The sequence below is a fragment of the Aquarana catesbeiana genome, linkage group LG08 (assembly GCF_042186555.1).
Source record: "Aquarana catesbeiana isolate 2022-GZ linkage group LG08, ASM4218655v1, whole genome shotgun sequence".
Taxonomy (NCBI): Eukaryota; Metazoa; Chordata; class Amphibia; order Anura; family Ranidae; genus Aquarana; species Aquarana catesbeiana.
In genome coordinates this window covers 2713054-2724125 of record NC_133331.1, presented here as the reverse complement: position 1 = coordinate 2724125, position 11072 = coordinate 2713054, and the positions used below count along the sequence as shown (strand labels likewise).

Sequence of the window (11072 nt, the reverse complement as noted above, 5' to 3'; positions counted from 1 at the left end):
TTTCCAGCCTTGTCCTTGTCAACACTGACACCTGTGTTACCGAGAGAATCACTGACATGTCAGCTGGTCCTTTTGTGGCGGGGCTGAAATGCAGTGGAAATGTTTGTTCTTTTTTGTTTTTTGGGGTTTAAGTTAACTTTCATGGCAAAAAGGAAGTTGATTCATCTGATCGCTCTTCAAAACATTCTGGAGTATATACAAATTACCATCATAAACACTGAGGCAGCGGACTTTGTGAAAAATTAATATTTGTGACATTCTCAACTTTTAGCCACGGCTGTAGTACTGACCTCTGATTTCTGTTGACCACACCCCCGCTGTTCCACAAATTTATAGAATAGACTTGTTGGTGTTTGTTCTCCTGGGGAGAGAACGTGTCGCACGCGATTATATTTGTCCTGTTCAGTCTAAAACTTAACATATGTGATATGTGTGCAATGTTCTCATTGTCATGGTTGTTCCTCTGCAGTGCTCGATTGAATGGTTCCACTTTGCCTGTGTTGGGCTCGCTACAAAACCTCGTGGAAAATGGTGAGTCTGATCTGATATATACTGGTTATGTAACCTTCCTCCCCAGTTCAGTGTGCCTGTGTTCCTTCCTCCCCAGTTCAGTGTGCCTGTGTTCCTTCCTCCCCAAGTTCAGTGTGCCTGTGTTCCTTCCTCCCCAAGTTCAGTGTGCCTGTGTTCCTTCCTCCCCAAGTTCAGTGTGCCTGTGTTCCTTCCTCCCCAAGTTCAGTGTGCCTGTGTTCCTTCCTCCCCAAGTTCAGTGTGCCTGTGTTCCTTCCTCCCCAAGTTCAGTGTGCCTGTGTTCCTTCCTCCCCAAGTTCAGTGTGCCTGTGTTCCTTCCTCCCCAAGTTCAGTGTGCCTGTGTTCCTTCCTCCCCAAGTTCAGTGTGCCTGTGTTCCTTCCTCCCCAAGTTCAGTGTGCCTGTGTTCCTTCCTCCCCAAGTTCAGTGTGCCTGTGTTCCTTCCTCCCCAAGTTCAGTGTGCCTGTGTTCCTTCCTCCCCAAGTTCAGTGTGCCTGTGTTCCTTCCTCCCCAAGTTCAGTGTGCCTGTGTTCCTTCCTCCCCAAGTTCAGTGTGCCTGTGTTCCTTCCTCCCCAAGTTCAGTGTGCCTGTGTTCCTTCCTCCCCAAGTTCAGTGTGCCTGTGTTCCTTCCTCCCCAAGTTCAGTGTGCCTGTGTTCCTTCCTCCTTATAGCTGCCTCTCCACATTATCATTTTTTATCCAACCCCTTCCAGTCCGTCTTCCAATAACACCCCTCCGCCCGTCTTCTGCCGACGCCCCCTTAGCCCATCCTGTCTGTCCTCTGACGCGCCCCCCCTCCTCTGTCTGTCTGTCCTCTGACGCGCCCCCCCTCCTCTGTCTGTCTGTCCTCTGACGCGCCCCCCCTCCTCTGTCTGTCTGTCCTCTGACGCGCCCCCCTCCTCTGTCTGTCTGTCCCCTGACGCGCCCCCCCCTCCTCTGTCTGTCTGTCCTCTGACGCGCCCCCCCTCCTCTGTCTGTCTGTCCTCTGACGCGCCCCCCCTCCTCTGTCTGTCTGTCCTCTGACGCGCCCCCCTCCTCTGTCTGTCTGTCCTCTGACGCGCCCCCCTCCTCTGTCTGTCTGTCCTCTGACGCGCCCCCCCTCCTCTGTCTGTCTGTCCTCTGACGCGCCCCCCCTCCTCTGTCTGTCTGTCCTCTGACGCGCCCCCCCTCCTCTGTCTGTCTGTCCTCTGACGCGCCCCCCCTCCTCTGTCTGTCTGTCCTCTGACGCGCCCCCCTCCTCTGTCTGTCTGTCCTCTGACGCGCCTCCCCCCTCCTCTGTCTGTCTGTCCTCTGACGCGCCTCCCCCCTCCTCTGTCTGTCTGTCCTCTGACGCGCCTCCCCCCTCCTCTGTCTGTCTGTCTGTCCTCTGACGCGCCCCCCCTCCTCTGTCTGTCTGTCCTCTGACGCGCCCCCCTCCTCTGTCTGTCTGTCCTCTGACGCGCCCCCCCCTCCTCTGTCTGTCTGTCCTCTGACGCGCCCCCCCTCCTCTGTCTGTCTGTCCTCTGACGCGCCCCCCCCTCCTCTGTCTGTCTGTCTGTCCTCTGACGCGCCCCCCCCTCCTCTGTCTGTCTGTCTGTCTGTCCTCTGACGCGCCCCCCTCCTCTGTCTGTCCTCTTGCTGCTCCTCATCACTCACCTTGCCTTGTCCTCAGAAATATCTCTCTCTGTATCAGTCTTCATCATTGCCATTCCTTCTTGGTTCCTGTCCCATGTCACTCCTCTGTCTTTCCTCCTCGGTTCCATCTCTCTGTCATCCTTCTTTGTCTATTAACCCCCTCATTCTCAATTTCTGCTTTCTGTTCTTACCCCTGCAACACACTATTGGTCTTATTCCTTTGTACTTACCGCTCCCCCCTCTTCTCTTCTCTCCTAGGTACTGTCCACGATGCTCCCAGGAAAGGAAGAAGAAATAAGCACAGGCTCCCTCTAGAGGGGAGAGCAGCGATTATTTGGGTTGTGTGGTACCTGCATTTCTCTGTCTGTCTCGGGAGGAGCGAATGCTGATTAGCCTGATGGGAGATATAGGCCATGTTCGTGACAGTATTAGACTTTTTCTCTCAGACCCTGCAGGGGGCGCACTCCTATAGTGACAGCATTAGCTGGTGTTGGTTATTGGGACCACACACCATGCAGGGTCTGTCTCCAGTTCTTATCTGGTCTTCTGTCTTTCTAATTCCCCATTCCTTCTGTGCTGATCTCTCCCATCCACCAATTTTAGGCTAATTCATTAAGGCAGAACCAAGAGCAGTGAGGATATGAAATGCAATAGCCCCCACCCCCCCCCCCCCAGCAGCCAATCAGAGTTCATAAATTACAGAGGTCAAATGGCTGATTGGTTGACATGGATATCGGTCTCTGCCTTATTAGATGCCCCAGTTTTATGTTGCCGGCTCTCCCCGTCCCATTGTATTATATTCCCAGCGGTTCTCTGCCCTTCCCTTATCCCATCTTGTAGACTTCTGTCTCTTGCCACATGAACTACCTCCAAAATTTTCTATTCCTGTTACAGATAGTCCCGCTGGGGCTTTCATTGTGACACACCCTGAAGCTGTGTTACTATAAGTTGTTTTCTTTTTTATGACCCGGAAAATGGAAAATGTGGTTACAATAAGCAAGCCGCTTCTGGTGTACCCGCTAGAAAACACTACAAGTGCCATCACACTCCTCCTCCTCCTCCCCCCTCCTCCTCATCCTCGCATTGGACCCCATGTTTACATGTGTATTGTATGTTGGCCCCAATATCTTTCTCCCCTTTAAATTCTTTCAACCTTGCCTTTACCATCCCATTTACCTTAAAGTGTAAGTCTGGGCAAAATAAATCATACGAGGCCTCTTCTAAAAGTAATGAACAAGTGGGAAGAACTTTTTTATTTTTAATTGACTTACAGAAGTCATTCAAATTTTACATGATGGTGGAGCAACTCTTCTTCTGTGGGAGCTCTTCTTCTGTGGGAGCTCTTCTTCTGTGGGAGCTCTTCTTCTGTGGGAGCTCTTCTTCTGTGGGAGCTCTTCTTCTGTGGGAGCTCTTCTTCTGTGGGAGCTCTTCTTCTGTGGGAGCTCTTCTTCTGTGGGAGCTCTTCGTCTGTGGGAGCTCTTCGTCTGTGGGAGCTCTTCTTCTGTGGGAGCTCTTCGTCTGTGGGAGCTCTTCTTCTGTGGGAGCTCTTCTTCTGTGGGAGCTCTTCTTCTGTGGGAGCTCTTCTTCTGTGGGAGCTCTTCGTCCGTGGGAGCTCTTCGTCCGTGGGAGCTCTTCGTCCGTGGGAGCTCTTCGTCCGTGGGAGCTCTTCTTCCGTGGGAGCTCTTCTTCCGTGGGAGCTCTTCCTCCGTGGGAGCTCTGACTCCGTGGGAACTCTGACTCCGTGGGAACTCTTCCTCCGTAGGAACTCTTCCTCCGTAGGAACTCTTCCTCCGTAGGAACTCTTCCTCCGTAGGAACTCTTCCTCCGTAGGAACTCTTCCTCCGTAGGAACTCTTCCTCCGTAGGAACTCTTCCTCCCTTGGAACTCTTCCTCCCTTGGAACTCTTCCTCCCTTGGAACTCTTCCTCCCTTGGAACTCTTCCTCCCTTGGAACTCTTCGTCTATAGGGGACTCTTCTATAGGAACCTTTCCTTCTTTCTTTTTCTTCTTCTTCCCATTCCTCCCTCTTTTTTCTTCTTTCCTTTCTTCTTCTCTTTTCTCTTCTCCTGAGCTGGCCGAGATTTGATCCATCTATGGCCGGCTTATCAGTTGTCATTTTGCCCAGAAGCCTCTATGTTCTCCACTGATCTGACTAATCTAGTGACTTTTTTTTTCTTCTGGGTTGTGGTCAGGCCTGTCATCCTCGTGTCCAGTGCATTATACTTGATGATGTCCGCATACAACCTCTGCCTGAATAGAAGAGGCTTCAAGGGGGGAAGGGGGCGGAGTGTAATTTTTATTTTATTATTATTTTTTTTCTGGAGTGTGGCTTAAAGACTATAATCCTCCTCCTTCTTCTGTCAGGCACTGCTCATTTTTTTGGTGAAGCTCTGGAATTTTCCTTTTGGTTGCAGGGCACTAATGCTCGGTTCAAGCAGTTAGAACATTTTGGGCTAACCTAACAGTTGCCATTTTGGCCAGAAGCCTCTAAGTTCTCCCTTTATTACCTCTAATCTACTGCCATTTTTTTTCCTGGGTTGTGGATGGGCCTATGCCATCATCAAGTACAATGCATTATACCTGATGACGTCAGCATCCAATGGCTGCCTGAATAGAAGAAGCTTCAAAGGGGGAGGTGGGGGGGAGTTAGTTGTTAGTGCAAGGTTTGTTTTTTTACATTTCTGGAGTGTGGCCTAAAGACTATAATCCTCGTCCTGCTTCTGTCAGGTACTGCTCATTTTCTGGTGAAGTTCTGGATTTTTCCTTTTGGTTGCAGGGCACCCATGCTTGATTCATGCAGTTGGAAGGTTAACCTAGTTGACATTTTGCCCAGAAGCCTCACATAGGTGCTCAACCTGTGGCCCTCCAGCTGTTGTGGAGCTACAAGTCCCATCATGCTTCTGGGAGTTTGCAATGGCTCGTGGGACTTGTAGTTCTGCAACAGCTGGAGGGCCACAGGTGGAGCAGCCATGTGTCTAACATCTCCACTACTTACCCCCAATCTAATGCCATTTTTTTTCTATCCTCCATCTTAAATGTGGTGCTGATAAAACAGTCTTCCTCTTTTTACTAAAAATATGAATTGCATACTTTATGCTCAGAACTCAGAGTGTGTCTGTAGATTTCAGTGGGGTCCAGATTTATGAAGAATGGAACAATAGCATGGCGGTGTCTGGGGTTCATCTTACATTACAAGTGCTCCCATTGGTCCAGATTTCATAAATCGCTCCCATTCTGGCTCATTATAGCAGATGGTGCAGAGGAGTGATGGTGTGCCTGGCACCCTTACCTGGAGCAGCCACGGGTGTGCCCGGCACCCTTACCTGGAGCAGCCACGGGTGTGCCCGGCACCCTTACCTGGAGCAGCCACGGGTGTGCCCGACACCCTTACCTGGAGCAGCCACGGGTGTGCCCGGCGCCCTTACCTGGAGCAGCCACGGGTGTGCCCGGCGCCCTTACCTGGAGCAGCCACGGGTGTGCCCGGCGCCCTTACCTGGAGCAGCCACGGGTGTGCCCGGCGCCCTTACCTGGAGCAGCCACGGGTGTGCCCGGCGCCCTTACCTGGAGCAGCCACGGGTGTGCCCGGCGCCCTTACCTGGAGCAGCCACGGGTGTGCCCGGCGCCCTTACCTGGAGCAGCCACGGGTGTGCCCGGCGCCCTTACCTGGAGCAGCCACGGGTGTGCCCGGCGCCCTTACCTGGAGCAGCCATGGGCGTGCCTGGCACCCTTACCTGGAGCAGCCAACCAAATTTCACTTTACTGAGTCCTAGGTCACAGAAATAATCTGATTGGGTGATCCTGTGCAGATCCTCGCTGCCTCATGCGCCAGGTTGCTATATGAGCCTGCCGCGGTGTGTGTGTGTGCGTTTGAGCGTGTGCGTGTCTCAGAGAGAACTTGTTATTTATTTTGGAGTAGAACACTTCTGCTCATCAGCTGGTGCTCAATAATTCTCATGATCCTGAGCCAAACTTGACTGCCAAATCCATCGATCGCCTGGAACCGATCGTATAAAAACACTAATTTGTACATCTTTTTGGGATTTTCTCTCCCCCCTATCCTCGTCCTTCTCTAACAATCTCTGAGCGCACCTTTTCACAGTCGGTTGTTTCCCATAAATTCCTGATAAAAAAATAAAATAAAAAAAAAATATTTAAAAGAAAATCTGTGTGCCTTTTGTGTTTTTCTTAACGGAGCAAGTAGGGAGTTCTGAGGGGCTCGTTCATACCAGCTGTGCTTTCTGAGGAGCGATCTGTGTTCAGATCGCTCTTCGGAGAGCATTTGACGGGCGGTGAGGAGGCATTTAGGAATATAACCATATATGGGCCACCGGAAACTGTTAGGCGAAAATGGGGTTATCGGATCGCATTTTCTCTGCATTTATCATAGACCAAACTAAATACCCCTTGGGGGGGGACTTTAAAGGCACTAATTGTACAAGATAAAAAATAGCATTTATTTACCAATGGTGTGTATGTGTGTGTGTATATATATATATAAAAATGTAATGAATACAAATCTATATCGAACTACACCACATAACAGAGCATTGCTTATTGATGGGCAGAGTATTGCTCTGTTATTATTGTTATTACTGTTTTATGTTTACTCTCTCATATTTACAGTGTATTGCAAAAGTATTCACCCCCTTGGATTTTTACCTATTTTGTTACATTACAGCCTTTAAGCGCAAACCATCCAACTTGAAGGAGCTGGAGTAGTTTTGCAAGGAAGAATGGGCAAAAATCCCAGTGGTAAGATGTGGCAAGACTCAGAGACTTATCCAAAGCCTGTGGGCGTGTTCTGTAAATTAAATGATGCAAATCCTCAAACAATCCATGTTAATTCCAGGTTGTGAGGCAACAAAACACGAAAAATGCCAAGGGGGGGGGGTGAATACTTTTGCAAGGCACTGTATGTCCTAGATATATGATCTTACCCCGCAAACACCCTCAAAGGAGGAGAATTTACTTTGAAACGCGTCGGGTGAGAGAATCATATTCAAAAATATTTCTATGTGGTGTAGTTCGATACAGATTTATATTCATTCCATTTTCTATGTGTTTTTTTTTTCCTTCTATATATCATGGTTAAATAAATACTATTTTTTTTTTTTTATCTTATACAATTAGTGCCTTTAAAGTCCACCCAAGGGGTAATTTAGTTTTGGTGTATTATTACCTCTCATTGTGCCACGTCCTAGTAATCACCGATATATATTTCTGTGCATTTATCATCGGTCATGTGACTTTTTTAATTTATTTTTTTATAATGTGGTTTTGCATTTTGATGGGGAGGTGCGCGGTTCTTTCTTTATTTTTTAAGCGGAAGCACAACGGTCCAATGTGAAGACATAAGAATTAAAGGAATGGATTTTATTTGAGCTTTTTTTTTTTTTTTGAGCAAAAACTACTCAGTGTGAACGCAGCTGATTGGCGGAAAAGGTGTCAATTTAATGGCCGAAAATAAATTCGTACTCCATTTAAATTCATGATATTACCCAGTTACGGTCCGCCCTATGGCAGTCTTACTGCTACATGGAGGCACCTGATCACGCCTATGTACGGCATCCAATACTACTGGGTAGGGGGCGCGCTGCTGACACAGTGGGAGCCGATCGGTGGGTACCGTGGACTTGATGTTTTGCCGGTGTTCCATCAGATTAGGCCGAAGTGACGTTCCGTTACGGCCATCTTGGTACACCGCACACTCAGCCGCAGTAAGCCTACAGTCTGAGGTCACCCAGCGGACATCTTTATACACCCACCGAAATCAGTTGCAGTTCACACTTATTTTTAGCACCACAAAACAGATCCTAGTTAATTTGGTACCTAAAAACAGGGTGACACTGTAGGTACTCTTGGAAAAATGTGCCAACGTCCCTGTAATTTGTATGGAAAGAATAAAAGCTAGGGAAGTGGGACTTTGGGGGCACACAAGTATTTAAAGTGGTGTTCCGGCCGAAATTATACTTTTTAAATAAAAATACCCCTATAATACACAAGCTTAATGTATTCTAGTAAAGTTAGTCTGTAAACTAAGGTCTGTTTTGTTAGTTTATAGCAGTAGTTTGTTATTTTATAAACTTACAGCAGGCCGTGGCCATCTTAAGTGTGGGCATCTGAAGCCAGACTGTATTTCTTCCGGGATCTCATCCTTGCAGATCTCGCACATGCTCAGTGCAGCACAAGCAGTGTAATAGGTTTCAGGTCAGGTTTCCATAGCAACGGCAGTTTCAGAGGAAGTTGCCGCCCCTTCCCAGAAGGCATTGCAAACAGGAAATGATGCGATGGGCCGCGGCCAGGGAGGAGGAAGTGAAAAATGAATACAGCAGATATACAGGAGGTGCTGAGAAAAAAAATAAAAAAATATCCAATTTGTTTACAGGGCACAGTTTAGTGAGGGATGCTGAAGAGTTGTAAAAGTGGGTGGAACTCCACTTTAAACTATGAAAAAGTAAAAATGTTTTTTTAAATTTTATTATCTTGAAATTACAAAAATGGACATATATGCATATTGTATTGTTTTTAAACAAATAACAACCGTATTACATATAACATTTGGATCCTCCCCTGCATAGATTGTTTAAAACCCTGCTAACAATACATAAAGTCCAACATTCAATTGGAAAAAGGAAAGAAACCTTCCCCCGATTGGGTACAGTTTCTGAATGTGGAGACGAAGTTGGGTTGAGTTGCAGGTATAATGATCCACCTTAAGTGCTCTTTATATGCTCGACATGTTTCGCGTGTCCCCCGTCAATCGCCGCACATCCGGTCAGGGGATAGAACCGGATGTGCGACGCTGTGCAGTGGAGCTCACCCGGGCAAAACCCATAGTGCCCCCCCGGGAGACCACCACCAGGGGAATTGCTATGGAATCAGAACAAAAGGGGGGGGGGGGGGGGGAAATTACCAGATATACATATACATAGACAATATATTGTGTAGAAACTTTTTTGTTTACTTAGGGTATAACAATTTAAAAAAAAAATTAATACATAGTAATTACATAAATATTTATTTTGACACTATGACTGACTAGGTTATGTTGATCTTGGAATTTACTGTTGATTGGAAATTGGGGAAGAATATTTATTAACTTTCTAGTTGGACTATAGAGTTGTACCTAAAGTTATTATTTGTGTGTCTGTGTGCTGATGGATATACATTATTAGGGACTGTAATGTTTAGAGGAATGGTCTGTATGATTGGGATTCGTTTAGTCCTGGTGCTTTGGTAGCATTCAGGCGCTCAATCCACAGAGTCTCCTTCTGTAATATAAAATTGTCCCGTTCAACCCCTCTGGGGCTTTTAGGGATGACGGCCAGAACAGTGAAAAAGACAGACGAGGTATCAAAACGGTGATATAGGTCAAGGTGTCTGCTAATAGGCGTAAGCATTTTACCGTTTCCTGAGTCGTATATGTGATCATTAATTCTCTGTCTTAACTGTCTGGCCGTCTTCCCTACATAAATAGCTCCACATACACAGGTCATTTGGTTCCGTTTTCCATGGTTCACCGCAAAGGGTGGAAATTTTATCTTTTATTATATTAATGTATACCTTGTTTTGACTTTTGATATATAATGTATATGTTCTTACTGTTCTACTCTCTTCTACATGCATTCAGCAGAACTATCTTTAGCTCCCGAAGAAGCGTTTCATAACGCGAAACATGTCGAGCATATAAAGAGCACTTTAAGTGGATCATTATACCTGCAACTCAACCCAACTTCGTCTCCACATTCAGAAACTGTAACCAATCGGGGGAAGGTTTCTTTCCTTTTTACAATTGAATGTTGGACTTTATGTATTGTTAGCAGGGTTTTAAACAATCTATGCAGGGGAGGATCCAAATGTTATATGTAATACGGTTGTTATATGCATATTGTATTGTTTTTAAACAAATATGTCCATTTTTGTAATTTCAAGATAATAAAATGCATTGTGTCGCTTTAACCGACAATTGCGTGCAGAGGTGATCAAATACCACCAAAAGAAAATTCTATTTGTGGGGTGGGGGACAAAATCAATTTTATTTGGGAACAGCGTTGCATGGCCGCGCAATTGTCAACGCAATGCTGTATTGCAAAAAATGGCCTGGTCATTCCAGAGGTCAGGGGGTTAGTTAGGAAGTCGAATATAATACAATTCTGTATAAAAAAAAAAAATTGTGTGTGTATATGTAAATATAGATATATGTGTGTATATGTAAATACACACACACACTCTTTACAAAAGTAAGTACACCCCCGAGTGACATTTGTGTAAATCTTTTCTTCTATCTTTTCATGTGACAACACTGAAGAAATGACACTTGTCTACAATGTAAAGTAGTGAGTGTACAGCTTGTATAACAGTGTAAATTTGCTGTCCCCTCAAAATAACTCAACACACAGCCATTAATGTCTAAACCGCTGGCAACAAAAGTGAGTACACCCCTAAGTGAAAATCTCCAAATTGGGCCCAATTAGCCATTTTCCCTCCCCGGTGTCATGTGTCTCATTAGTGTTACAAGGTCTCAGGTGTGAATGGGGAGCAGGTGTGTTAAATTTGGTGTTATCGCTCTCACTCTCTCATACTGGTCACTGGAAGTTCAACATGGCACCTCATGGGAAAGAACTCTCTGAGGATCTGAAAAAAAAAAGAATTGTTGCTCTACATAAAGATGGCCTAGAATATAAGAAGATTGCTAAGACCCTGAAACTGAGCTGCAGCACGGTGGCCAAGACCATACAGAGGTATAACAGGACAGGTTCCACTCAGAACAGGCCTCGCCATGGTCCACCAAAGAAGTTGAGGTCACGTGCTCAGCGTCATATCCAGAGGTTGTCTTTGGGAAATAGACGTATGAGTGCTGCCAGCATTGCTGCAGAGGTTGTAGGGGTGGGGGGGTCAGCCTGTCAGTGCTCAGACCATACGCCACACACTGCA

General features: G+C 46.6%; 1 long non-coding RNA gene across 1 annotated transcript; it reads left to right on the top strand.

Moving 5' to 3' along the window:
- Positions 1–388: 388 nt before the first annotated feature.
- On the top strand, positions 389–6612 carry LOC141105530 (uncharacterized). The gene is made up of 2 exons (XR_012235598.1): positions 389–531; positions 2398–6612. It is a non-coding gene; the product is annotated as an uncharacterized lncRNA (long non-coding RNA).
- The last annotated feature ends 4460 nt before the right edge of the window (positions 6613–11072 follow it).